Consider the following 27,854-nt stretch of genomic DNA (forward strand, 5'->3'; position numbering starts at 1 on the left):
GTCACTAGGCGAGTTGAGAGGCAACGAAGGTCAATTTCTAGCTACTGTGCAGCAACCTGCTGGGAGAGAGAGTGTCAATACAGTCTCTCTAAAAGTTTGGCAAACTTCATCCGCAAGTCCTCCAGTGTCCAGACTCACTCATAACAGAGGTATCGAGTCCAGCACCCTTGATCAAGTCGTACAGGCAGAAGAGTCTAACGCTCAAGAACAAGTTGCTAAGAAAGGGAGAATAGTCGAAACAGAAAAGATGGCCGAACCTAAAGATCTTCCACCAAAGAGAACTGACCCTGGGGTGTTTACACTTCCAATCTCCGTCAGAGACGTTCCGATGGGGCGCGCCATGTGTGACCTAGGGGCCTCCATCAACATCATGCCACATTCTATGTACAAAAAACTGGGAGAACCTACACTTGTTGAAACAGACCTGGAAATACAATTAGCAGATGGGTCTTGTATTTACCCTGAGGGAGTTTCTGGAAAATGAAATCGTCAAAGTTAACAAATTTATGTACCTCGCTGATTTTTTTGTCATAAAGATGACGGAGCCAGAGGCGGAAGAGTCTGTCGGAATTCTTTTGGGAAGACCATTCCTATCCACTGTCGGCACAGTCATCGATGTCCACCACGGGATAATAAACCTAGAGTTTAACGAAGAACGACTCACGGTCGACATCCACAAAGTTGCGATGAAGCCTCAGGGCAGAGAGAGCATTCAATCAGCAGAAGCTGCCAGATCTCTGAAGCAAGAGGATCTGGAGAAGAAAATCCCCGTTGATTCCACTACTGACGAAGAACTTAAGAGAGAAGCAGCTTACTGGTTTGAAACAACAATGACTGTGGAAATGGACGAACAACCCATTGAGAGAGCAATTATGGAATTCTGCCAACCATCACGACCAGCCAGGTCAAAAGAGATTATTCAATCGGAGCAGATCGCAAAACCACTTGACCAAGCTGCCTCATCAAGTATACAGCTGAGGAAGAATCCCTCACCTACAGAGCAATTATTGCCCTTATCTGGGTCACCAGTTACCATCAAGAGCCTGACCAGCCAGACGTATCACGAACACGTCAAACCAAATCTGCTTGGACAAAAAGGGCAATCAAGGAAAAAGCTGAGGCCTGGTGAAGAAGGAGTCAAGTGGAAAACAGCAGACCTGATGGAGATAAATCCAAAACTGCACCGGCCTCAAGCCATTATGAAAAAAGGAATAACCGACCCCACTTTGAGAAGGGAAGATTTCATGATAGGCCAGGAGGAACTGCTCTTCCAGTGTCAACTCAAACTGATACCCAAGAAGCGAAATTCAAACTGGGCAGATCTTCGAACAGCCACAGCAAAGCGCACACAGGTGGCAAAACTTCCGTACTCCACCAACCAGGAGGGAATCAGAGCCGTGTTGGGGCGCGTTGGAGTTTATGGAGAGTTCTTCAAAGATTTCGCAAAGGGACCCCAACTCCCGACGAAGTTTCCCCAGAAAGATGCGAAGTTTGAATTCTCTAACGCCTGCAAGGCCGCGTCTCCGCTTTTAAAAAACCAGCTGATGGGTTCCCCAATAATACGCGCCCCATTCTGGAATCACCCTTTTGAGGTGATATGCGAGGCTAGCAACTATGCTGTGGGGGCGGTATTAACACAGGAAATCCAGGGGAGAAGATATGTGGTCCTCTACTCTTCAAAAACATTGAGTCGAGCACAAAGGAACTATGATGTAACCGAGAAAGAAATGCTATCAGTAGTCCTTGCACTTGGGAAGTTCAGACAGTACCTACTTGGTTCCAAAGTGAAAGTGTATACAAACCATGCGGCCATCAAAGACCAATCGGCTAAGGGAGGGTCAAACCCGCATTTGATCAGATGGTTACTCCTTCTACAAGAATTCGAGTGGGAAGCAGTTGATCGAAAAAAATGTGAGAACGGAAAGGCGGATCAACTAGGCCAAGTGCTGCAAGGAGATTCTGGGGAAGCCACTCCATTCGTTTTCCCTAAAGAACGCTTGTACCTGATCAACCCGATGTCTGAAAGATAGTGGAGCTGCCAGGAAGAGAGAGCTGATCAAACCAAACAAGGAAGCTGGGAATGGCATGCACGAAAAAAAACAATGTTCGCAGGAAGGACCAACTATTTGGTTGCAAACAGGTCACTTGTAAAGGACGGAATAGAGGCAATTGTGGTGGAAAATATTCCACCACATATGCCCAACTCTCGCCAGTAAGCACGTAAAAGGGCTAATCTGGTACTCGTGGGTAGTCTGCTTGATCAAGCAACAATTCTTAAATCTACATATCTGATCAAGTGACATCTCGAGGGAACCCGGTCAAGCCCTTGTTAGTGTAAATAATTTTTCATTTCTTTTCAGAAAAAAAAAATAAAGGTCAGAAAGTAGAGGAAAGAAGCTGATTTAGTGGAATTTTGTCCACTTGATCAGTACAAGTTGAAATTTAATTAGTGGCACAGTGATTGAGTTGATAGGGGCAGGTGATGATAGGATGTGCGCAGTCATTAGGAAGGTGTCAGGCGGCGTCGATTGTTGCAATTAAGGGACGTCTTGGAGAGAAGAAAGAAGCGTATCAGAGAAGCTTTTGCCAACTGGCGCTCTTAAAAGGTGCGCCTGCACGTGAAGAGTCGCACAAGAGCTAAACAACTGTACAAATCTCAACAGTCGGGATTGCAGTATAAAAAAAAGGGGGGGGGGACTTTCGAATCCAACTTTCCATCAAATACCCTCAGAGCCTTTGCATATTCCTACTATAACTCTACCCAAGTTCAGAGCCTACACCACAATCACAAATGCAGAGCACTCGACTCAATGCCCTCTTTTCCTCTTCAGGAGATGGTATTAATGGTGGTAGTCAGAGATCCTCGTCGCCATCCAAACTAGGAAATCCTAAATTTTCTCCATCAGCCATCATAACACCATCGTCACCTTCCAGATTCATAGGTCCACTCCAATATGTAGATCCGGTTTACATCAGGCGCGTGGACTCCATACTCAGAAGTTTCCCCACCGACGCTGATCCCACGGAGGTCTACACCGCCCATACAGCCCATCAAGGAATTTTTCGGTCTAAGGACTCTGCTCCGCCACCACCAACAAAAGGGCTGCCTCGTCCTAGTGATTCCCCTGTACGACGAAAGGAAACAGAATTTAACCTTTCATCGACCATAGAAGGAGACTCCATCCCAAGAAGAACTCGCCACCAGGCAATGAACAAGCTGATTCTTGAAGCAGAGGGTTCAAGACAGCAACGGATGAGGAGGAAAAGCAAAGGACCAGAGCAACCACAGAAGCAAGCAAGACTATGGAGAAGACAAGGGGGCAAGAGGAAAGAGGAAGGAAGTGTCCCTTCTCCCCCAGGAAGGTCACCATTCCAACCAAGGTTCGGAGGAGGATACCAACGTTCTCAGTATGCTTCTCCGCGCCGAGGAGAAAAAGAATAAAAAGCCAAGGAGGAGGAGCTCCGATGCATGCAAACGCCATGAAGGCAATAAGGAAGGCCTGTGAAATGAAGGCGTGAGACATCTCCCTGATTCAACTATCTAAAAAGGCAATAGTATCACCCTTGACTCAGTTCTCCGTGAATATTATATTTCTTTGAGTCCATTTTCACACTTAGTCCTATGAACGAACTAAGTGTGAGAAGTTTATGGAAATTGTTGTCTATTATGCCCATGTTTTTTTTAGCATGTTTTGATTGTTGGCACTATCTCACACTTAGCCCAGTTCTGGTCTAATTGTGAGAAGTTTACCTTATTTGTTGTTGTGCCGTTGCCTGTGCCTAACCCTTCTTTCCACTGCACCCAGTCCCTCGAGGACGAGTTCATATGCAATGGGGAGGGGTGACGGGTTAGTTACAGTAGAATCATACATGCCCAAAATTTTTCAAAAATTAAAATTTTTAGTTAAGTAATAAATAGGCAATATGCATGAAATTGGATAAATGGAAGATTTGATTACTTTTTGGAAGAATTAGAAAAAGGAGTCAATACACTTACATGTAAAAACTTGATTGCAAAAACTTGATCAGTTTGAACGACGCAAGTATGATGGAAACGCTTAATTTTTAAACCAACTGTGAAGCCTCTCTATATGTGAGTTATAAGCCAAAAGTAGAACACTTTCTACTATGTTACACAGAAAAAGATTTACGAGAGGCTGACTTTTAGTATTGAGATGAAAATTGCACAAGTAGTAATGACTAAAGGCATTAGGACTGAGCCAGTTGAGCCGTTTTTTCCTTCGTTCCATGAACCCGCCTCATTAATCAAGGCACCCCTTAGTTAACCACGTTGAGCCCAAACACTTCTACCCGTCCTTTAAAGCCTTAAAACCAAAAATTTAAGTTTCATATCACATGGGAAAAGGGTCAAGGAAATGAAGTTTTTCAAGGGAAACAGAAGGGATAGCAACAAAATAGTCAAAATAAAAGGGTAATAGGGTTGATCAAGTCAGAAAGTCAAGTCAAGTCAAATCATCCAAGTCAGGAAAAGGTTGTAACCTGACCCAAAAAATCGAAAGCCGAAGGTTTGAAAAGGCTAAAGGTCGAAAAATTGACCAAGTAAAGCATCCAGTAGGAAAATAACTATCCCATATTGACCCAGCTAGTTCAGTCAAATCCTTGGTCCTTGACTCATGTGATTCCTTTTACAGTTTAAACTTTTTAAACTTAGAACCCCTACCCTAATACGTTACTACCCCTTAAGCCCCGTTACGACCAAAACAAAGACCTTAAGGAACTATCTTGTGTAGTCCGATTCGAAGTATTAAATTTGTGGCAATACCGAGTGAACAGTCCTAACATCTCTGGTGAGAAATGAGTGACTGAGTAAATCCAACAGTGGTTTGAAATTGAGCAATCTTGACAAGCTGACACCTTGATCAAGTCAACGCGAAAGAGAAGAAACATAAGCTACTGGAAAATGGATTGACTTCTACCTCGGGTATGATTGTTGGAAATTTATTCGATCTAATGCATATGTATGTTTTTGTTTTGAGTTTGTTTTTCTTTTTACCTTTTTGAAATAAGCAAATCATGCCTGAAATTTGCCTTATCTTTTCTTTTCTTTTTAATACTTGAGGACAAGTATGTTTTAAGTGTGAGCAGTTTGATAAGTTATATTTCATGCATTGGTTTATGAGCAAAATGTATACTACTTGATCGGTTTACCGCGCAAAATGAGTGTTAATTGTGCAGAAATGCCGCTTGACCAAGGCAACAAGGCCAAACTGATCAAGCAAGTACAATCGGCGAAAAAGGCCAAAAATCGGGGGAGTTGAGCAAGGGGAGAAATCAAGCAGTTAGGCGGGGACCACTGGCTGCCAGAAGAAGGACATATGAGGAATGAGCTGGATGTGGCGCACCATTCTGTTACCAAGGACAACGTTCTAGAAGGGGACACGTGCTGGAATATGAGTGAAGCGTGGGTACAAGTCTTTCGACACGCTCGACTCTAATGTTGAATGACTAGACCCAGGAGTAAGCAAGTGTGCACATATGAGAATTAATGCAAGGCTCGTCCAGACACAACGTTCTTCAAATCCACTGGATCACCGGGTCCAGGAACTCTAGAGAACTACAGTGTTTTTGTCGTTGGACACACTCGACTCCTCTTCAAAAATAAATCCCTCAACCTGGATACTATGAATTAGTATAGGGAAGTGGGGTCGATCCCTCAGAGATGGATTCGCAAAGTAGTGCTAAGAGACTATGGAAACAAATGGCTGCTGCCACGCAAGAAGGGTTGAGATTTTAACTACCACTAGATCTAGGCAAGAATTGCAAACGCTAAACCTAGGACACAGCAAACTTACTGGAATCAGACATCAATACCGAAGACGCAATTACTTCCTAGACTGAGTAAATGACTACCTAATCTAGCTAAACAGAAAGCAACTAACAGTGAGGACCATATTTCCAGAAATGGCAAGTACGGTAAAAAGCTGCAGACAGCCAACTCATACAATTTCCTAACAAGCTCAGACGCGTAAATGCAGAAAACAGAGCATACTCCTGGATTCGAACAGAATATAGAAATTTGGATGCCGGAAACTTGCTACGAATCGGAAATACACCAGATCTACGTAAACTAGGCGAAATGAAATGAAAACACGTAAGCACGGCATAAAATTAAACCAACAAAGCTCAGATTCACGTTGAACGCTTAATCCGCTCCGGATCCAAGCCATCCGAACTCAGTACCCGGCAAAATCAACTCCATAACTCCGATTCTCGCAGATCTACTCCAATCACCTCCAAATTCCAACAATCACAGACACAACCCACAGCATTAGCAAGTTAGTACTTCGATCCATCCACAAACAAACTCCATTCTTCCAGATCTCACCATTAACCTGCAGTAATCCAGAAAATAACCACAAAGCAAAAACCACTCCAACAATCCAACTTCAGAATTCAAGTAAACAAATTCAATCCGCAGAAATCATCACGACCAACGTAAGCGAAAACGAAAATTGCATAAAAGTAGAAATATCCAGAGAATCAAGAGGTCCGAGCTTCGAACAGCGAAGCTCGGCGAATTCAACAGAAATGAAAGCGGAAAATGAATTGTTTCTTCGCCCTCAAAAAGGACGGTGTTACAACCAGGTCGAGAGTGTATGAAAGCTAGAGGTGCATTCCCTAATGTGCCATGAATTTCCCACCAAAAGAACCCAAGAGTGTGAAAGGAATGGACTAAGCTCAGGCTGTTAGCAAGGTCTCCAACCGAGAAGATCCCTCCAGCGCTGCATGCTTCTGCCTTTTATAAATGCGGACATAACCTTCTAGAGTCTTCGTAGAAATCTCCATTCTACCCTTCAACTCTGAGGCTTCCTCCGTCGAGCAATTTTCTGCATAATGTCCACTTATTCGCCTTCTTCCTAGGTCCACGCAACTGTCTCCCTCATTTGCTGGACCTGGCGAACAATCTTCACACACCTGGCTTAAAACGTGCATTAGACACAGAAATCTCACGAATTAAAGCCCTAGACCTATGCATGAAATTAGCCTTATCAATGAGACGCAAGGACGAAGCTGAGTCACGAAGTTGTTACAAAAAAAACGTCGTCATTCTAGAAGAATAGCACGTAGCAATCAATGAGTCGTTCATTCTCTGCATGAGCGAATATTCCCTGTCAAGATCGTTATCCAGCTGGGAGTCGAAGACGAGCCTATAAATAGAGGACATGTTACCACAAGAAAAACATCCGCTCCTTTACTTTCTGTCTAGTTTAGCTTAGTTATCTAGCTTAGTTTAGCTCTCTAGTTTAGTTCAGTTCTCTAGCTTAGTCAAAATCTCTAGATAGCTTAGTTAGAAGGGCGACCGAAGGGAGCGCTGCAGAATACTTGTTTTCTGTTAGCGTAATCTTAAGTCTCCTGCCGAGATTCTTCTCGGTTTTTACCGCTTTCTTAGTTTTCGAAGTGTTAGTTTAGTTTAATTTCCAGTAGTTAGCTTAGTTTAAATTTCAAGCTTTGCTGTAATCTCCAAGTTTTAGTTTAATTGAAGTGCTTTAGTTTTCATCCTCGCATTTACTATTTTGTTACGTCTGCAACTCACTTGATCAAGTAGTTAAATTTACCTTGTGCAAGTTAAATAGTTTAAATTCTGCCTAGAGTAAAATCAGCAGTTAAAACTCCCAAGTTAAAGCGTGGCAGCAGCCAAAATCCCCTGTTCACTACTCACACACTCGACACACCAACTTCTCTGTGGGATCGACCCCGAACTTGCCGCTTTACTGTTAAAGTTGTGCGCAATTGGGAGTTATAAATTACTTTGTCAAGGAGGAAAGAGCGAGAACTAGAGTGCACTGATTAAGTGGCAACGACATTTGCTAGCTGAATCAATCGGTTCGGTTATCATTCCATATAACTTGATCCGCATTCTATCCATGTTTTCGACCCTTTCCAAGACCCTCCAGGAATCAAGGTGGTTTGGACGTCGGGATGGGAGGCAAGTTTTCACCTATTGAAGGAGAAATTGACTACAATACCTGTCCTAGCGGTACCAGAACTTGACAAGGACTTCGCCGTCTGTACTGACGCGTCAAAAGTAGGACTAGGATGCGTGTTGATACAGGATGGGAAAGTGATAGCATAGGCTTCCCGACAGTTGAGACTGAATTAACTTAATTTTCCAACTCATGATTTGGAGCTAGCAGCAGTAGTGCACGCACTAAAGATTTGAAGACACCATCTCTATGGAGTGAGATGCGAGATTTTTACGGATCACAAGGGTCTCAAGTACTTTGAGCAGAAGGAACTAAACATGCGACAGCGACATTGGCTAGAGATCGTGAAGGGTTACGATTGTGGTATTCACTATCATCCGGGCAAGGAGACGTAGTGGCTGATGCTTTGAGTAGGAAGAACCAACCTCAACTGGCTTCTTTCCTAACTCAAGAGGAAGCGTTGATCCGTGAATTCGATAGAATGCACTTGGAGACAGTGGAAGGAAGAATAGTGATGTTATTGTTTGAGCCAGACTTAAGAACCAAGATCATAGAAGCTCAGCGACGTAATGGGAAGTTGTAAGAAACACGTGCGAAGGTGGGGACCGAGAAACTTGACCATCTTCGTGAAGAGGTGGACAATGCTTTGACGTTCGATGGACGATTATGTGTGCCGAACGACGAGGCACTGAAAGATGAGATTTTGAGTGAAGCACACGACACCCCATACACTCCTCACCCTGCAAGCACGAAGATGTATCGAGATTTGATGCAAAGCTTTTGGTGGAACGGAATGAAAGGAGACGTACCATCGTTCGTGACACGATGTGTAGCTTGTCAACAAGTGAAGGCCTTACACCAAAGGCCATATGGGAAATTGCAACCGCTTGAAATTCCCTAATGGAAGTGGGAACATATAGCCATGGATTTCGTGACGGGTTTGCCAAAGTCACAAAAGGGAAACACTGCGATTTGGGTAATTATCGATCGACTCACTAATAGCGCGCACTTCTAACCAATAAGGATTACCTACGGATCGAACAAGTTAGCTAAGCCCTACGTGAGTGAGATTGTACGTTTACATGGAGTTCCAAGGACCACTGTATCTGATCGCGATATGAAATTCACGTCAAAGTTTTGGATGAGTTTGCAACGGGAGCTAGGCACGAAATTGAACTTTAGCCCTGCTTATCACCCACAATCGGACGGAGAGTCGGAAAGGACAATTCAAACACTTGAGTATATGCTACGCGCCGTTGTCCTAGATCGAGGGGAAAGTTGGGAGACTGTTCTACCATTGGTTGAATTCTCCTACAACAATAGCTATCAAGTGACGATCGATATGGCGCCGTATGAAGCCTTGTATGGCAGGAAGTGTCGATCCCTACTCCATTGGGATGAGGTTAGTGAAAGAAAGATGTTAGGACTCGAAACTATCAAGGAGATTACCGAAATTGTGCATCAAATCCGTGCAAGGATTAAGGAAGCTCAAGATAAACAGAAGTCGTATGCCGACGTGCGCCGAATGGAGATCAAATTCGATGTTGGTGACAAAGTGTTCTTGAAAGTATCCCCGACGAGAGGAGTCGTATGGTTTGGCGTGAAGGGTAAATTGAAACCGCGTTTTGTAGGGCCGTACGAGATTGTTGTCGAAGTAGGTCTTGTAGCGTACCGCTTGGCGTTATCTTCTAGTTTTGGGAATGTGCACAACGTGTTCCATGTGTCGCAGTTGTGCAAGTATGTGTTCGATCCCAAGCATGTGATTCGTCAAAAAGAGGTTGTCTTGATCCCCGACATGAGCTACGAGGAGAGACCCGAAGCGATCCTAGATCAAAAGGTACAAGAGATGCGAAACAAATCAATAACATCCGTGAAGGTGTTGTGGAGACACCATGGTCCCGAGGAAGCCACGTGGGAGTTAAAAGATAGAATGATGGAAAAGTACCCTGAGTTGTTTATGTAAGACGATCAAATTTCGGGACGAAATTTCTGTTAAGAGGGGAAGGATGTACCACCCCGAAATTTTTGCGACTTTTTGCTCTCTTTAATGTGGTAGTTGAATTTGGAATTTCATTCATGGAATTTAATTTCTATGTGTTTGAGTTAACGATGTGAGTTTTAATTGTTGAAAGTTATGTGGATTAATGTACTATATTTTTCCAATGTGGGAAATTAATTAAATGGGATCATGCATTTTGTTCTAGCCATGTTATTTGGAATTTTCGGCCTCTTCAAAGTATTGTAAATATTATTTTCTTTCTTGGATTTAATAAATTGTTTTGTGGTATTTATCCAAATTAAATTCAAACCAAATTATCCCTAATTTATTCTAAATGATTTTCGACCCTTAGTGTTTTCCTTGGAATCTTCAAAAATCCCCTATTAATTAGGAGGATGAATTATTTTTGTAGATTTAATTATTTTAATTAGGATTTGACTATTTCCTTCTTTAAGGCCAATAAATTTTCGCCCATGTACCTATGATTTTCCTTGGGGAATTAATTTATTTGTTACCTATTTTGTGGGGGTCTTTTCCTACAAAAGAAAGTACCAAATTCAGATCCTATTCCTATTTTATTGGAGGATTTAAATTTTTCCTTGCTACTCCCTTAAAATACACGCCCCCTTTATTTATTTCTTGGAGATTTCTTTTAATTTATCTTGTTACCTTATTTATGAAATACCCAATATATTTTTACCAAATTGTGAATATATTTCTCTCCAAATAATGCCTAATTTTTGAAAATCCTCCTTCCCTCATACACGCCTATTTCTTATTTTAATTGTGGATTTATTTATTGACCTCTATTTTATTCTTCCATAATTATTTTAATTAATGTGAGAATAATTATTAATTAAATGCTAGAGAAACTCTAACCCTAGCACAAAAAATGCCCCCCTCCATTCTCCCTTTCTCCCACACAATTTTTCTCTCCCTCTCTCCTTCTCCACGAATTCTTCACCAATCCCTTGTTCTTGCATCATTTTGGAGTTGGAGATTCAAGATTCATTGAAGAATCGAGCCACTTTTCGCTTCTACCGATTATTTTTGCAAGGGAAAGGTATACTTGAATCATCTCTCACCTTTACCATTGAATCCATGTTTCTTGATTCCATCATGTATATAATGAGTGTAGAAATCATAGATCTTAGAATTTAATCGGTTGGGAAGAATGATTTCATAAGAAAAGTGTGTATGTGCGTGTATGTATGTGTGTACGTGAGTTTGTGGATGATTCATTGGTGAATATTATGTGTAAATAGGAGACCATGGTTGTGATGTCATTTTTGAAGCATGAATACGTGTTGAAAGCATGAATATGAATGTGTGGATGTATGATAGACAAACCCTAGTTTGTGAATGTTGACCATGATTTCTGTGGTGTTCGGACAGTAGGTTCCGACGAATGTTTGACCGACCAAACGATCTTACTTTGGCATGAAAATTTAACTAAGAAACATTTGAGATGTCTCCTGTGTTGTGTATAAACTTCAGCCTCTTTTGACGAAAGACAAAAATTTAAAGTTAACTGCGCAGTTTTGTCAGAATTTGTATTCTCGTCCAGTGATTTTCATTTTTGATTTGACCAACCTAAAGGTGTGATTTTGATGTGAAATTTTAATTGGATGATCCTTGATGTGTCTACTATGTTGTAGCAACATTTCAGCCCCAAATGAGGTCGGATGGATTTTTAATAATTTTTACAAAACGACTGCACAGTTCTGCCAGATTTCCGCCATGTTAAAATAATACTTGTTGTCAAGTTTGGATGAATTACATGATGCATGTGTGATTTGGAGGAATTACATGATGCATGTGTGATTAAGGAACATATCTTATGGAGTGGTTATGTGTCATACGTTGAGGTATACTATGGTGTGTTTCCTTATGTTGGTAAAAGTTCGGGATGGGTAATTTAAGAAAACGATGAAAGGAACGATAGGACATGCATGATAAATTATATTGATGGAAGGTTGATTGTGTTGTGGTGTTGACAAGGGTTGTTGTGCGTACGTGGGCACAAGGAACGAGGGTTGCTTTTGAGTTGTGATTATGTGGTATAAGCAAGCGAGGTGGGCTTTGTTTACTAAAACTCTTTTATGTTTCGAAATATGATTGTGGAGCTATAAGGGTGGTTTAAAGTGTTATGTCATGCCATGATTGTTTTGATGTTGAGATTGTTGCCTGATGCCTAGTTCGTCTGAGTTTACTCCGTTAGGCTATATGGCTATGTGTGAAACCAATTCGGGTCTGAGTAGGGCCAAACCCTATCAGGCTGTGTACACTGGTGGGATCGGGTGCCGTCCTTGCTAGTCGGCCGGTCTCGTGGGTGAATAGTGTGGCCACACTTTCGTCGCACTGTGGAAAGATGATGTGATTGTTGGATTGTTGAGAAAGTGGGGGAGATTGTTTGCCTGGCCAGGCTGTGAAACTGTTTTTTTTTTTTGTGATACTCGATGATATTTCTTTTTAAATGTAAAACTCGAGTTCACTATGGTATGGATGACATAACTTGTATAAAATGTTTTCAGCATGAGTCCACTGAGTGCATTAAGTACTCAACCATGCATTTCGTTTTAAAAATATGCAGGTTGAGTGGGATGTTGCGGCGGATGTTGAGTCGAGCCTTAAGGAATTCAGAAGCGTCGTGTCTTCATACATGGGCGTCATCATATGACTCTCCCTAGATACCTGTTTTTCGCTGCCTTGTCTTGAATTGTTTTAATAAAGTCTTTCGTTTTACTTTACACTTTTTTTTTGCGATACCAATTACCATGAGACTTTAATCAGCTGCTTAACTTTTTGATAAACTAAAATATTTCTTTTGGAAGTTAATTGAGTGTTGATCAATGTCGTCTTTTATTGTTTTCCCATAGTCACGATTTCCCTGTCTTCGCTATCCTTAGTAAGGGCAGTCGTGACAAAGTGGTATCAGAGCTTCGTTCTTTCGCTCTGGTCCGAGAGTCTTCTTTTACCTTAAGTCTAGATTAGTAAACCTTAGACTAGAAGTGTCACGAAGTCTCAATATCCAAAGCATCGCGCTCAACCAAAGAAAGTGAGGTATGTTCTAAGTTGTTGAAAGAATGTGAGATTGATGTATAAAATTGATAATGATATTATGAGGATGTTTTGGCAAGTGTACGCATGTGAATAAACGTTATGTGTGAGAATGATACTGTAACAGCCCGCTAAGAAGATATTATTAGAAATATTATTATTAGCTTCATTATCTATATAAGTGACTTTTATGCGATTAAATCCGAGCTACGATAAATTATCGTTGTTGTTTGTTTTGACGTCAGGCAAGTGAATAGAACACGTAAATATATTTCACCAATTAGAATATAATAAATTTAAATAAATAAATAAATAAGATCCCAAAATCAAAATTTTAAATGTCCGGCATATCCATCGGAAGTTCGAAAAAGTCTTATGATTCCAATTTATCGAATCCTAATCTAAATCAATTGGGGAGAAACGTGCGAGTGCCGAATAACCAGTTCGATGGTTGTAGTATTTTCCAAGGAAGCCCGAGGTATCACCCATGTTCCCTACATAGAGATTTTCTTTTCTACATAAGAAGAAAGTTAGAGAGTGAGATACATTAGTTATAAATGAAATCTACATGTATATAATTGGAAAAAAATCAAACGAAATCCAATAGTAGAAATGAGTAGAATTAATAGACGGAGGAGATTTATCCCAAGTCCAAACATAATCTTTGAAGAGATTCTATGCAGTAAACCTCCCCCAAGTTAAAACCTTCCCCATGTTAAACCTTCCCCAAATTTAAACTCCCCACAACTTGCATAGCAACTTGCAAAGGAACAAGTATATAACCCCCACCCCCCCCCCCACGTCTTTGCACTTTCAAGTACCCTTCACTATCAAACATCCCAGAATTCTCTTCACACACACACACCAACGTGACATAGGATTGACAAGGAATCGAATGTGAAGAGCTGCAGATAACGGTAGGATCAAGTCCTACAATCCAACAACACTTTTTTTCACCATAAAAAGGTAAATCCCAAACCTTTCTTTTTCTTCTCACATACGTACAACCATATGCATATCTAAAGAGAAAGTAGAATCTGCCCAAATCAGAAATTACCCAATACATAGTAAGTTTAACTCCAATCTCCCACAATTAATGCGAATAAACTCTCAACCAACAAGCAAACCTAATTCGAGCAATTTCTTATCAATCAATAACGAACACCCACTGCGAAAGAAAATAATTTGTAAAAGGGACTTAACTTGCGGGGAGGTTCGGGTTGGTTTCGGGGCTGCGCGGTGTCGTTTCGGAGCTGTTCGGGGACCATCGAGCAGCCACCGGACAGCAACAACGGGCAGCGACAACAGGCACCTGACTCGGCGCTGCTGTACGTCAGCGGTGACCCCACATGGTGTGCGACGGAGGGGCGAGCAATAGCTTACCGACGAGAAGAGGCCGCCGGTGTGGGGATCGACGCGATGGTAGAGGGTCTGGACGCGCGGCAGCAGCGTCTCCCGGCGCCGAGCAACGGCGACTGCACAGCAGCGACCATCGGCGGGCAGCGGCGACGTCAACGCAATGGATCCACAGCGGCGGCGGCGGTGCGGCGAATTGGGGGGGAGAGAGAGTGACCGACCAAGAGAGAGAGGCCGCTGCTAATACGGCCGGACTCTGGGAAGAGGCCGGCGAAGCCGCCGCCTGTGCATGCACAGTGTCGGCGGCGGTGAATCTGGAGAGAAAGAGAGGACGGCGGCAACGTGAGGCAGAGAGAAGAGGGAAGAGAAGAGAGAGAGAGGGAGAGGAAAGGGACGCTGCCGGAGCGGCGGCGCTGGTAGGGCGGCGGATCGGCGGCGAAGAGAGGGGGAGGGGAAGGAGGCTGTGCATTTTTGGTGAATAAGGGAGAAAGAAGATGACTTAGGGTATTTGATATGTGGGTTCCTCTCATTTGGGCTCACTTATTTTTTTGAATTGGGCCTATTATATTAGAGTGATGATTTGTTAGTTTGGGTTCCATTTTATTTTGGTTTTGGACCCTAAATTAAATGGGAGGGAAAAAGGTTTGGTCAACTACTAAATTATTAGTTGGGTTGAGAATAAAATTTACTTGGGCAAGATTAATTTAAATCCTTGGGCCGATGAATAAATTTAATGGTGAGGAATATTTAATTAATCCCGGAATTTTTTTCGAAGGATGAATAATTTATCCCAAGTCCGAAATAAATACATTTGCGAGGGAAAACATCTTCGATAATTAGTTCGTCTGCTCAATTAAATCTTAGGATTTAATTCGATATCGTTGAGAAAAAAATACGAGGAGCCAACGGAGGAATTATGGGCGTGAGCGGCCGACCGGCGTCTCATGCGACGCCTTGGGCGGCCACCGAACAATTGAAAATACATGAAAATCGAGAGACGAGATAAAAGATTTTAATGAGGGTGCATGCATTCTATTTAGTAGTTTCTCGTGCTGATTGTTGTGTTATTATTTAAAGGGAAATGTTCTGTGAGACTCCACTCCGGAAAGAGGAAATACTCAAGTGCGACACCTTTAAGCGAACGAGGTGGGCTTTCGAACTAAATTATTTTCAAAAGCTTGCGATTTATTATATCCGGTTTGAGCATCTTTTTAAGTGATGAATTGCTTTCTAAGTGTGATTGCCAATTATTATTTCACTCCATGACGATGTGATATATGTGTTTAAAGTGTGAAAATGATTGTCATATGTTGTGAATGGGTTGTGAAAGTGATAGCTTTTGAGTTGTTGTGAATTGCTCGACTTTGTGGATGTGATATGATGATGCTCGACCTTGACAGAAAAATGAGTTATATTTTAAATATGTTTTTGAGGAAAAATAAAGTTTACAAAGGGTATGTCATGCCATGTATTTGTTTTGAGAAATGTCTATCTGTTTGTTTAGCAAGGGAGTTGTCCCTACTAGACCTATTGAAATCGAATTCGGGTCTGACTAGGGAGTGAATCCCTACTCAGGCTAGTGTACACCAATGGGGATCGTGAGCCGTCTTTTGAGTCGGCCGGTTTAGTGATCGAGTTTGCGGCCACATTCTCGTTCACAAGATGTTGATGTTGATAAGATTGATGTTGATGTTGATGATTACTTAGTGGGGAGTGAGTCCCTACTAGAAGTTATGAGTTTAATCGAATTCGGGTTTGTCTAGGGAGTGAGTCCCTACTCAGACTAGTGTACACGATGAGGACCGTGAGCCATCGAACGGGTTGGCCGGTTTTCGTGCTCGTGGAAAGTGGCCCCCTTACACGGCACCCTAAAGAACAAATATGGCAGTTTCTTAAATAATTCAAGGAGAAATGGTTGTGCTTTGAAATGATGAGGAAAAAGGATTTGAGGATGATTTGAAAGTTTGTGGTGAAGATATTTTTAGTGTCTCGGGCCTTTTCAAGTTAAAACCCCGAGGTCACTCAATGGTGGCATGATATCACTATTTTTATAAAATTGTTTTGGCATTTGTCCACTGAGTGCATCAAGTACTCAGCCCTGCATATGTCTTCCCTATGTGCAGGTTGAGTGGTGACGAACGCGGTGGGTGTTGAGCATGAAAGTGAAGAAGATGGTAAATACAACTTTCTGAATATATTATGTCTTCATACATAATAGTATTCTACTCTCGAATGCTTCCGCTGAATATGGTTTCTTTCGCCAAGTATTGTTGAGATAATTTTATCTCGAGTTGCTAATTGTTGAAATGATACTCTGATTTTATTCGAGTTTTCCCATTTGTTTGGAGCTATGGTCGAGTTGTGTTGTTTTCCCCCTTTCTTCCCCGCTTCTTTAATCCTCCCCTAGTCGCGATCAACCGTGTTTTCTATCCTTAGAAAATGCGGTCGTGACAGAGTGGTATCAGAGCATTCTTTCTAGCTCTGAACCCGAGAGTCTTCTTTGAAAATTTTTGGTCTAGCCTTGTTCCACTAGACTGTCTAATCGATGAAAATGCTCTTAGCACTCCCACCAATTGCACTCAACGAGGAAAAAGGTAACTTGTTCTTTTTCAGAAGAAAGTCAAGATGTTTAAAAGTTTGAAATTGAGAAATAACTCATGCAGTTAATTCGAGTGAATAGATGAAAATACTAAGTTTAAATAAAGAGTTGATGTTTCTTAATTGGGTAACGTGATTAAAGAAAGAGTTAGTATGTCTTGGGTAAAGACGGTGAATGTATGAATAAGAGAAGTAACTTTCCTAAATGGAAAAAGGCACTGAATTATGAAAGTATAAAGTATAAAGTATACGAGTCTGGTACCAATTGGTGAAATGACATCTCTTTTTGAGTTAGTCATTAAATCATGTTGAAAGTATAAAATATAACGTGATTATATTGTAGTCCTCTTGACTTATTATTTATACGAACAATATTTTGACTTTGTGGGCCTTTTCTACTGAACTTCATTCCTAAGGCTGCTTGCAGTTATGTCCTTCAATATAATCACGTTTCGCAGACATATTCTTCTTCGAACTTTTGTTCAACTTTCCATTTTGTAACCATGTCTGTGTCAAGTTCTTTCTTACAGAGTGAAATTCTTTTTGGTTCAATTCCCCTATATGTATCATTTCCAAAATAGAACTTTTCTTTCTACATAACGAAATTAAAGCCTATATTTTGTACAATGCCTTAACGAATTTAATCCACTTTATTCTTTTTAAAGTTCCTTTGACTTTGGTTGCCTTTCACAAACTTATGAACCCATTGATGTGATTTTATTATTCCATATTATGATTTTCGTGGAACCATGATCAGTGCTACTTTGTGACAACTACCTACATTTCTCTGTCCTCATGCAACTGATCATTTTTGTCGTGACATGTTTAAGTCCTTTTCCATTGATATATGGACCTTTCAAATTTGGTCGAACAACTGAATTTTCTTGTTTGGTAGCCTACCATGTGAATTGAGAATTACTTCGATTCCACCCTGCATGCATGACCTATCTTATGTCCCTTCAAGCTCAGTGGGGATGATCATAACCTATTGTTGCAAGTTAGTGAGATTCAAAACAAAAGTCGAGCTAGAAATGTTGTTGTTGTTTTCTTGATTAATTCTACAGCCTTTCCGATTAAGACAATTTCAGCAGTGTTGTTACAATTTTGGAAATAAGTTCATATCCAAGTAAGACTGTTTGATCAATTTTTGAGTTCTTGGTACTAGACTTCAGTGAAAGGATGAAGTTGAGCTGTTCGGATACTCATAAGGAATAAGTTTCTTTTTTCGACAAAATTTTGGGAATGGATTGGCTTACCAAGAACCACGCAACGATTCACTGTAAAGAGAGACATATTTCTTTCCAAGCCCCTGGCGACGAGCTGACCATCTTGCACGGGATCTCTTTGAACCGAAGAACCTCCATAATCTCTGCTTTACAAGCAACCACGATGATAAGAAAATGGCGTTCTGCGTATCTTGTGTACTTGAACGGAGAGAAAAAGAAGGATTTGAGGGTGGAAGATGTGGCAGTAGTACGAGATTTTTTTCCCAATGTGTTCCCTGAAACTTTGCCTGGACTGCCGCCCGACAGACAAGTGGAGTTTATATCGACTTGGAACCCGAATCTGCGCCAGTATCGAAAGCACCATACCGAATGGCTCCTAAAGAGTTGGCTGAATTGAAGATTCAGTTGCAAGAACTAAATCTGGCGGCTAATATTGGTATGATTCCAAAGACATCAAATTTTGATTTATAAATTTAAAGCTTTTGTTATTGTGTCATATATAATGAACGATGATAACTGAGATTACTACTAAATGAGATTGGAATATGCATTTCAAAGTCAGTATCGTTACAATTGTATTTAGAAAAATGAGGTACTACCGTTACAAACTTAAATTGATAAGTTAAATTTTTTATTTACAAACACTTTCACTGCTCACAATAATTTGAAATGTAGCAAGTGAGGCATTTATTACAGTATTAATATTAATTAAATTTATAATAAAAAATATTGAGCTACCATCAAATTTTTCTATAAATACTAATTCCATTAATCAACAATATCATTTCAGTGAAGAAAGTCAATGTATTATATTCTCTCTCAGCATTTTATCTTATTTGTGTTCTTAACCGTCTTATTTTATCTTTTATGTTTGTCTTATTTTAGTTTGCTAGCTTTCTTTTTTATTACTGTATTTTATCCTACTCATTATGTTATTGCAAACAATAAAAAATACTAGATGAATAATTATTTTATAGAATCTTTACTTATTTTTGCAGGTATATGTTTCGCTTGAGAAAGCTTCACAATCAATACCAAGATAGACATCCATAAATTGTTCATTTGTAAAAGTGAGAGGCATGATGGTGGTTGGCGGCTGAGGGAGAACTGAGAAGCTAGGTTTCAGAAAGTGAGCTGAATGTCATATAAACTGAGAGTAGGTTGAGTCACATTTGGATTGATTTTAGTTGATGGGCTAACATATTTTAAATTTTGTTGATATTCGGCTTGATCATCCAATTTCACGAAGTAATACAGACTTTTAAGGCTTGGTTACTTATTGTTTTAATATTAGGATATTTAGTTATATAAAGTCAAATATGATGTAATTCCATGTGTGCGTGTGTGTGACTCAACATATGGATGAATTACTAATATTTAAGATGATGACGAGTTCTCTAAATTTCTAGCTATATAGTGAATCCAAAAGGAATTAATTTGAAAATTAATAATGTTGAATTAGTATAATTTTGTTGAATTCGGTCATTTATATTTCGCTCTCTTTTTTAGCTTCTTTTCATACTATTGGATTATACTATAATTAACTAATAAATATAAAATACAATCTAATAAATGATACTAGATGCTTATGTTGTAAGATAAATGAATATATTTCTGGAAAGAAGGATGAATTATTGAAGCATTGGATTAATATGGTTTCAAGTGAATATAGATATCCTTACAAATATATCATCATATATTCAATATGAGGAAAATGAAATGGATCGTGTATAGCACGTGGGCTAATACTAGTTAGAATAATACTCCACTTAGTTTAATAACATGAAATAGGTGTAATTAACAAAAATTAAGGGTTAATGATTTTTACATTATATTTTATAAAGTGTAAATGATGGAATTCGTATAATAAAAAAACAAAAACAAAACTAGTATAATCATGGTATATGAGGGAATTCTTATAATAAAAAAACAAAAACAAAACTAGTATAATCATGGTATATGAGATTTCATCACTATTTACACTTTTGAATATAACAAATCAGATTAATAGTTAGTGATAAAAAAAACTTGAAAACAATTATTACTCAAAATTATTTACATTGACTAAAGAGATAATGCCTCGGTGTGGTGGGGCCACGTGGATGGAATGATGTGAATTAGTAATTGCCTAAAGATAATTGTAGGAAGAAGAATTGAAACTGAAGAAACAAGTTAGAAGTACATATATGTGTTTCGTTCACTATTCTTTGCGTTTCATGCACAGCAGGTTGTGTTGTGTTTTAATTTTAAATAACAGTGGAGGATCCGTTCCCGTTAATTAGAGAGATGACGACGGAGCATGTGATGGCAGTGAAGCCATGGTGTGGGGTCGACATAAGCGGCGACAGTGGTAAAAACGCAGAAGAAAGAATGGGACATGTTGTAGAGCCTAGAGGGAGTGTATAAAAATAAAATAAAATGAAAAGGATGAAAAATCGTCGTTTTAAAGTTCAAATACGATGTCGTTTCATTGCTCAAACACTCATGCCATGTCAACTTCTTAGTGTGCCAATTTAGATAATTTTTCCCCTTCTTTTCGTCGGATGAGATATTTGAGAATTTTTCAAACATAGTGATTTATAGTTCAAATTTGGAAAGGCTTGGGATATATCAAGAATGGTCTATTCTTTGTTATTTTACAAACAACTAACCCTAAATTATATGAAGGTTTTCTTTTATTTACAAATAATTATTATAAATATAGTACTATCTTCTCTTCCTTATTATCTCTCTTATTTTACTCCTTATTCACTTTAACTATTTAATGGAACAAGTATTATTTCTCTAAAACATGTTGAAGTGACTCAGTTATGAAGGGACGAAGATAGTGTCATAAAGCATGTAATACAAAGAAGAAAATAATTATTTACTCAATTTTATTGGAATTAAAGCATAGGATAACTAATAGTTGTTATTTTGTTATATAGTAAAACATTCCTCCCTCATAGTCAAATTGATCGTCTCTATATGACAAAAACACCTTGTCAAATGCACTAGATAAACACATATATTCAATATTTTTACACAATATAAATTTAGTCAGAATAAGATAATGCTATTATTATTTGATAAAAAATTAAAATTTTGTAATTACGAGTACGTTAATTATAATGCCAATTTTAATAATGAAGTGCAATTTACTTAGTAGTAAGATTTTTCGATCCCAATAGATAAGTTGAGTTCGAATCACTACAATCCATAAATGGGAACTCCCATTCTTATTAAAGAAAAAATTGATGTATAATAAACTTAATATTCATAAAATATTTAATGTATCTCAGGATAAATGTTGTCCCTTACGAATGTCTGCGTTTCACTTCCTTCATTTCCTTCATTAATTGCATATGTTGGACCCTCAATCCTCTTTCTTCAGCCTGCACCAATTCAATCTTAATACAACTTGGAAATATACATAAATAAACAAATATAATTGAGACATTATTTGACTAACAATTGAAATTAGTCTTTGTTTGCTAACTAACTACTTGAAGAATAAAATACAGATAGACACCATTTTCTAATAATCTATTTTATAATTTGCGCAGAAACGTGTTTTTTCGGTTGTAGAATTATAAGTGAAAATTATAGTTTATGAACTAACTATAGGTGACTCAATAAATTCATAATTATAATAATATGATACCCTTCGTCCGATAATAAATGTCATACTTGGATGATGATACAAAATTTTAGGAAATTTTGTTTTCTATGTTAAATGAAGAGAGAAAATATGACATTTTTATAAAATAAAAATAAAAATGAAAATGTGACATCAATTTTAGGACAAAAGGAGGAGTATAAATGATCTCTAACTTAACAAAAAAAACCATGTTTGATTTTTTTAAACGATGAGTTTATGACTGTCCATAGACTATACAGTACATTTCGTTTAATTTAATCTAATTCTATGGAGTAAATGACATGTATTAAAAAAAATAAACAAGGTGCAGCCTTGAACATACTGTATATGAATAATTCGCCTAAAACTGGACAAATTGTGAAAAATTTTCACAAGTTTGGTGTATGGTTACCAGTAGTTTTTAAATATTTTATGTATTTTACTTTAATTGTGCGTATTCTTTTTCATAAATACTCCAGTCTTATTTATATATTGTATCTCATATTTTTTTTATTTGGACCGTCCCAATAAATACCATAGTTATTAATTTTAGTAAACGAACTTCATATCCACTAACTTATTTAACTTACAATTTTTACTAGATAAAATTAAATAATATTATGACTCTTATTCTACCAACTTTTTTCACTTATCTTCTTTCACAAAGTCAACAATTCCTAAAACTCACATCATTCAAATATAAGAGATCTATAGGGGACCAAAGAGAATACTAAATAATCCTTTCATTGCGAATATGTGTCCCATATTTTCTTTTCAGTTCTTCCGTCTTTAAATGTCACATTTGCCTATTGTAGTACTTAAACAACATTTCAACATCTGAAAATCCAAAACACTGGCAACTTTTGCCCTGGGCCGTGAATGGGCAATGTGCTAACCAGAGACGATTGTCATTGACGCATGTCAATCTAGTCATCCCAACAGGTTTCTAACCAACCCTAATCGAATTTCAGGTTAATCGGGTGTGGACAAACTAGGTTGTGATTTTTATCGAGTTATAAATATTCAATGCTAACCCTAAAAGTTCGGGTTTCAGGATAGCCCAGTGAGTTAGTGAAGGGAGGACTTTTGCACGTGTGTCGTGTGCACGTGTTCCTCCTTTCAACAAGATTTATAATTTTCCCACTAATGCAACAAATATTACATAGTATAAGCGGCAAGAGCGGGGTCGAACCACAGAGACTAGGGACCTACTCGAGATTGTTTCTACGACACAAACGAAAAAAGGATCGGCTGCTGTCACGCAACAAAAAGGTTGAGTTTTAACTACTAGACCTGGGAAAATAAATCTAATCTATTCTATCTACTGGGTCCCAGAGAATGGAAATTGCTTGAAATATAAACGCATGCATGATTCGAAACTGAATTTAACTTTGGATCATTCACCGAATTTCCTGGGTCGAGCAAACAAGTTTCCTGGGTCAAGCAAATAAGTTTCCTAAAACAGCCAGACAACAGATCGTAAGAAAAGCAGCAGAACAGATTTCCCTAAATAGCTACTGACAAGAAGGCTGCAACTAACATACTAAAGCAGATCTAATCCTAACTACCAGCAAACTTCATCTTCTTCATGTAACTAAGCTAAAAACAGAGTGAAAACAGAGCATTGAACACCATGAAAACAAAGCATGCTTCAAAACCTCTCGTAAACACGAAATTCAAGCTAGAACTACCAGATCTACTCTCCTGGGTCAAGCGGAAAGCAGAATAAACACAGATATACCTTGCATGCATCACCTAAACTATTAGATCTCAGAAATCGAGCACGAGAACAACTATATCTCAACCTCTAAACTACTGGAAATCATGTAAACATCATGGATCTAAACATCTAAGCCATCAATTGCGAAAAGCATCCAAGAAACATGAGTAAATAGCATCATCAACATGAAAATAAACACCAAAGCTTAATAAAACCAGAAATAAGTCGAGATCCAAAGGCGGAGTCGTCAATTCCTCCGATGAAACTCGAGATCTTACTACTTCGTCTCAAAAACGGTAAAGAAAGCAAGGATCCAACGTCGGAGGCGTCAATTCCACCGTCGAAACCATTGAACTAAGCTAAGAAATCAGCAACCGAACTAAACTAAGCTAAGAGAGCAGTGGCGTTAAACGCCTATGAGAGTTTCCTACCTAAACTACGAGAACGGTAGCGTTAAGCGCTACCGAGAGCTCCCTACCTAAACTACCATAGCGTTAAGCGCTCCCTTTCTTCATTCATGTTGGTCTCTTTATATAGGGAGGCTTCAAGCTTGAATCCCTAGGGTGTGCTCTTCATGATTTGACGTTTTTACCCTTGAAATAGGATCTTTTAAATCTGGTCCTTTCTTCACTTTTTCTGCTCCATTTTCCCCGCCCCGGGTGATTTGTGTGCGTTCCTGGGTCTGGCAGATTTTTCACGCACCAGCTCTCCTGATAATTCTCCTTGACCCAGCAGATTTTTGATACTTTTTACTCATTTTTTTGCTAATTTTACATCTGCTCCGTCAATTTGCAGCATCTTCTTGACCCAGCAAATATCTGCACACTTAAGCTCAAATTTGCGCATTATCTCCCCCAAAAAGCATGTAATATTAACAAAAAACAATGCATGAAACGAGCCTTATCAGTTAGTCAGGCTGCAATCGAAAAAATTAATATGTCATCAATATAATAAATAATGATGAAAATTAATCATATTTATAGGATGTAAATTATGATAATTATGAGATACATGTTTAAACTCATAAATGATTAAATACTAATCCCTCTGACTACGAATAGGGGTCCCGTTTTTTCATTTTAGTTTGTCCGCGAATAGGAGTCACGATTCACTTTTTACCATAAATGGTAATAGGGTCCCACCTTCCAATAACTTATTTCACTCACATTTCATTTAAAACTAATATATACAAGTGGGACCTCTATTCCACTAACTTTTTTCTACCCATTTATCATAACATTTCTTAAAACTCGTGCCGCTCATAAATGAGACTCCTAATGGCGGACCGAGGGAGTACTATTTAGGATTTAAATAGATAAAGTAAAACTTAAGCATTTTAGAGAATTTTTTAAGCATATTTTAGAAATTAAAAATATTTAATTGAAATTTAATTTCTAATTTATTTATCTATTACTCCCTCCGTCCCACTTTAGGAGTCCCGGTCACTTTTGCACATTTGTTTTATAAAAATTATAATAAATAGTTAAAGTAACGGATGGAGTATTTCATTAACAAAAATCTAATATGTATGTATATTTAATATAAAACTGAAGGTTGTTTTGTTTAGTTATTTATATTATAAAAAGGCATCAAGTAAGTATCGAATAAGGTGTCAAATAGAAGGAATAATAGACAATACTTGCACCGAGGTCCAACACATCGGGTCAGCCCTACTCGGATTGCGTGCTAATCAGATTAAAATTTTATCGGACTAGAAATTACCACCTCTAACCCTCTAAAATTTAGCGGGTTATTCGGGTCAACTCACATGTTGTGGGCTGCACTGACAGCCCAACAGTCCCCGACAGCCGACCTCGTGTCGTACTCATCCCCAAAAAATTGCACATCTTCGCCCGCCCCTGCCACATCATTACCTATTTTACGTGTTCCTTAGCTAAATGATTAAAATGCCAATGAAAAGGTCTTTGTGTGTTTTGTGAATAAGCGCAATCCTCGCCTTCATGGACAATGCCGACAACGTAGATGTTTCGATAGAATCGATTGTCGTCGAGACCACGTTACCCGTTGACACAGCCATCTTTGGGGACGTGTCAAGTACACATCAATTCTGCATCCCATAGTCGCAGACGAAAAGCTTATTCTACATTTTTAGTATATATCTTATTTTTGCATACTTAATTTATGCAAGATATATTCGGTAGTCGCTAACAATGCTATGAAAGCTAGAGCTGATTGATTTTCCCGCCAAGATGCCAAAGCCATCCCAACTCTGGGAATACCGCATTCACATGATACCAAATGCAAATACTATCAACGTCAGGCCATATTGTTATCTAAGGCAGATATTGAACGCCTAGTTTGTGAAATGTTCACTCAAGGCTTCATTGGCCCAAGTTTTAACATGTTTTCTTTGCTTATGCTCCTCGTAAGAAAAAAGAAAGTTGATTTTGCTTCTACATCCTAAACACGGATACCGTTCATGATCACTTCCTAATTCCTAGTTTCCTACAACCGATGGATTATTTGATGAGCGTGGTGTATTTTCCAAATTAGACCTCCAATCTGGCTATCATCAAATCTGCATGCGCACCGATGACGTGTTCCAAACAATATTTAGAACACATAACGACCACTATGAATTAATCACCATGCCTTTCTTGGCCTCACAAATGCATCATCCTCTTTCCAACCCGCCATGAACCACATATTTCACTGAGCAAATTTATGATCGTCTTCTTCGATGACATCTTGGTGTACTACCCCTCATTAGCGGCCCACGACCACCAACTACGCTACGTACTCAATGTTATCTTCATATTCTTGTGGTATTAGGAAAGTGCTCGATTTTGTAGATCATTGATTGATTATCTTGGCCACATCAACAGCGTGTCCGAGACCCGTCATTGATCTTGGTGTACTCTGATTACATGAAGTAAGCTCTCAAAAAGGCCTCACAAGAGTGGAGAGTTATCTAATACTCCTTCCCACTGTTTCTTAAAAATAAGAAGTTTTGAATCGACCCGGGTTTTAATGCTAAATTGGTAAAGTAAGAGAGACGAAGAGAAAAAAATAGGTAGTAAGAGAGAAGAAGAGTAAAAGTAGTGGATGGTAGGGTCCATTTTCTATTTATAAGAAACTAACCACAAAAGAAAGAGTTTTTATTTTTGAGAAACATAAGAGCATCCTTAACCCTGGCCCGGATTCAGGTCCCAAGTCCCCTCCACGTCATCATTCCCCTAAATTTGAGTCTCAGGCCACAACTGCTCTAACTCTGCAGGCCCCAATCCAGGCCACAACTAATAAATGACACTATTCACAACTTCAATCTATTTTACTAGTAAAATAAAAAATACCAAAAATTTAAAACATGGAAAAGTTGTTCTTCTATCGGAAATTGAAAATTACAACATGGAAATTTAAAAATACAAAAAAAAATTAAAACATAACGTCAATGCTAGAAAACATTGGTGCGTGTCCAAATCTCTTCAATTAGATCGGCTTGGAGGCGAGTGTGTAGTTCGTCTTGGCGCATCGCAGCTGAACGGACCATGACATTGCGGATGTCGGGAGGAGGGCCCTGCACGGGCGGGGCGGTGACAGTATAGTCACTCCCGGTGCTGGAGAGCGGATCGTCGCTTCACAAAGTGACATTTTCTTCCTCGTCCTCAATGATCATGTTTGCATTATGATATATGCATACATGATGGCGGCGATTAGTGGACGCTGCCAACTACGAGCCGCTCCCTTCACAATAGCCCACCGTACTTGGAGGACTCCGAATGCACGCTCCACATCTTTCCGAGTCGCCTCTTTCCTTTCGGCAAACAATGCCCTCCGATCCGTTGTCGGACATGTGATAGTTTTCACGAACACAGGCCATCAACGGTAGATCCCATCTGCCAGATAGTACCCCATACTATACCGACGGTGGTTGGCCGTGAACTCTACGTTCGGCGCTAGCCCGGAACATAAGTCATTGAACAATAGAGACTTGTTCAACACAATGAGGTCGTTGTTCGACCCGGCAACACCAAAGTAGGCATGCCAGATCCACAATCGTTGGTTGGCAACGGCCTCCAACACAATCGTGGGATGTGTGCTCTTGTGCCCGCTAGTGTATTGTCCTCTCCAAGCCGTTGGATAATTCTTTCACTGCCAGTGCATACAGTCGATGCTGCCAAGCATCCCCGAGAAGCCGTGGGTCCGCTCGTGCAAGTTTACCAACTTCCTAACGTCGTCGGTCGTTGGCTTTCTCAAGTATATATCATTGAATGCTTCGATGACTGCCCGACAGAATTTAGCTAGGCAATCCCGTCCAATATGCTCGCTTACATGGAGATACTCATTGAACATATCTGCTGTAGTTTCG

At 39.3% G+C, this 27,854-nt stretch overlaps 1 long non-coding RNA gene and 1 pseudogene across 1 annotated transcript; both read left to right on the forward strand.

Annotated features, from left to right (window-relative positions):
- Nucleotides 1-27,854, forward strand: part of LOC121779009 — a 226,429-nt pseudogene that overhangs the window by 20,219 nt on the left and 178,356 nt on the right.
- LOC121779423 lies at nucleotides 13,812-19,424 on the forward strand. The gene is made up of 5 exons (XR_006045810.1): nucleotides 13,812-13,971; nucleotides 15,439-15,507; nucleotides 16,485-16,535; nucleotides 18,125-18,621; nucleotides 19,184-19,424. It is a non-coding gene; the product is annotated as an uncharacterized LOC121779423 (long non-coding RNA).

This window comes from Salvia splendens, chromosome 19 (assembly GCF_004379255.2).
Source record: "Salvia splendens isolate huo1 chromosome 19, SspV2, whole genome shotgun sequence".
Taxonomy (NCBI): domain Eukaryota; kingdom Viridiplantae; phylum Streptophyta; class Magnoliopsida; order Lamiales; family Lamiaceae; genus Salvia; species Salvia splendens.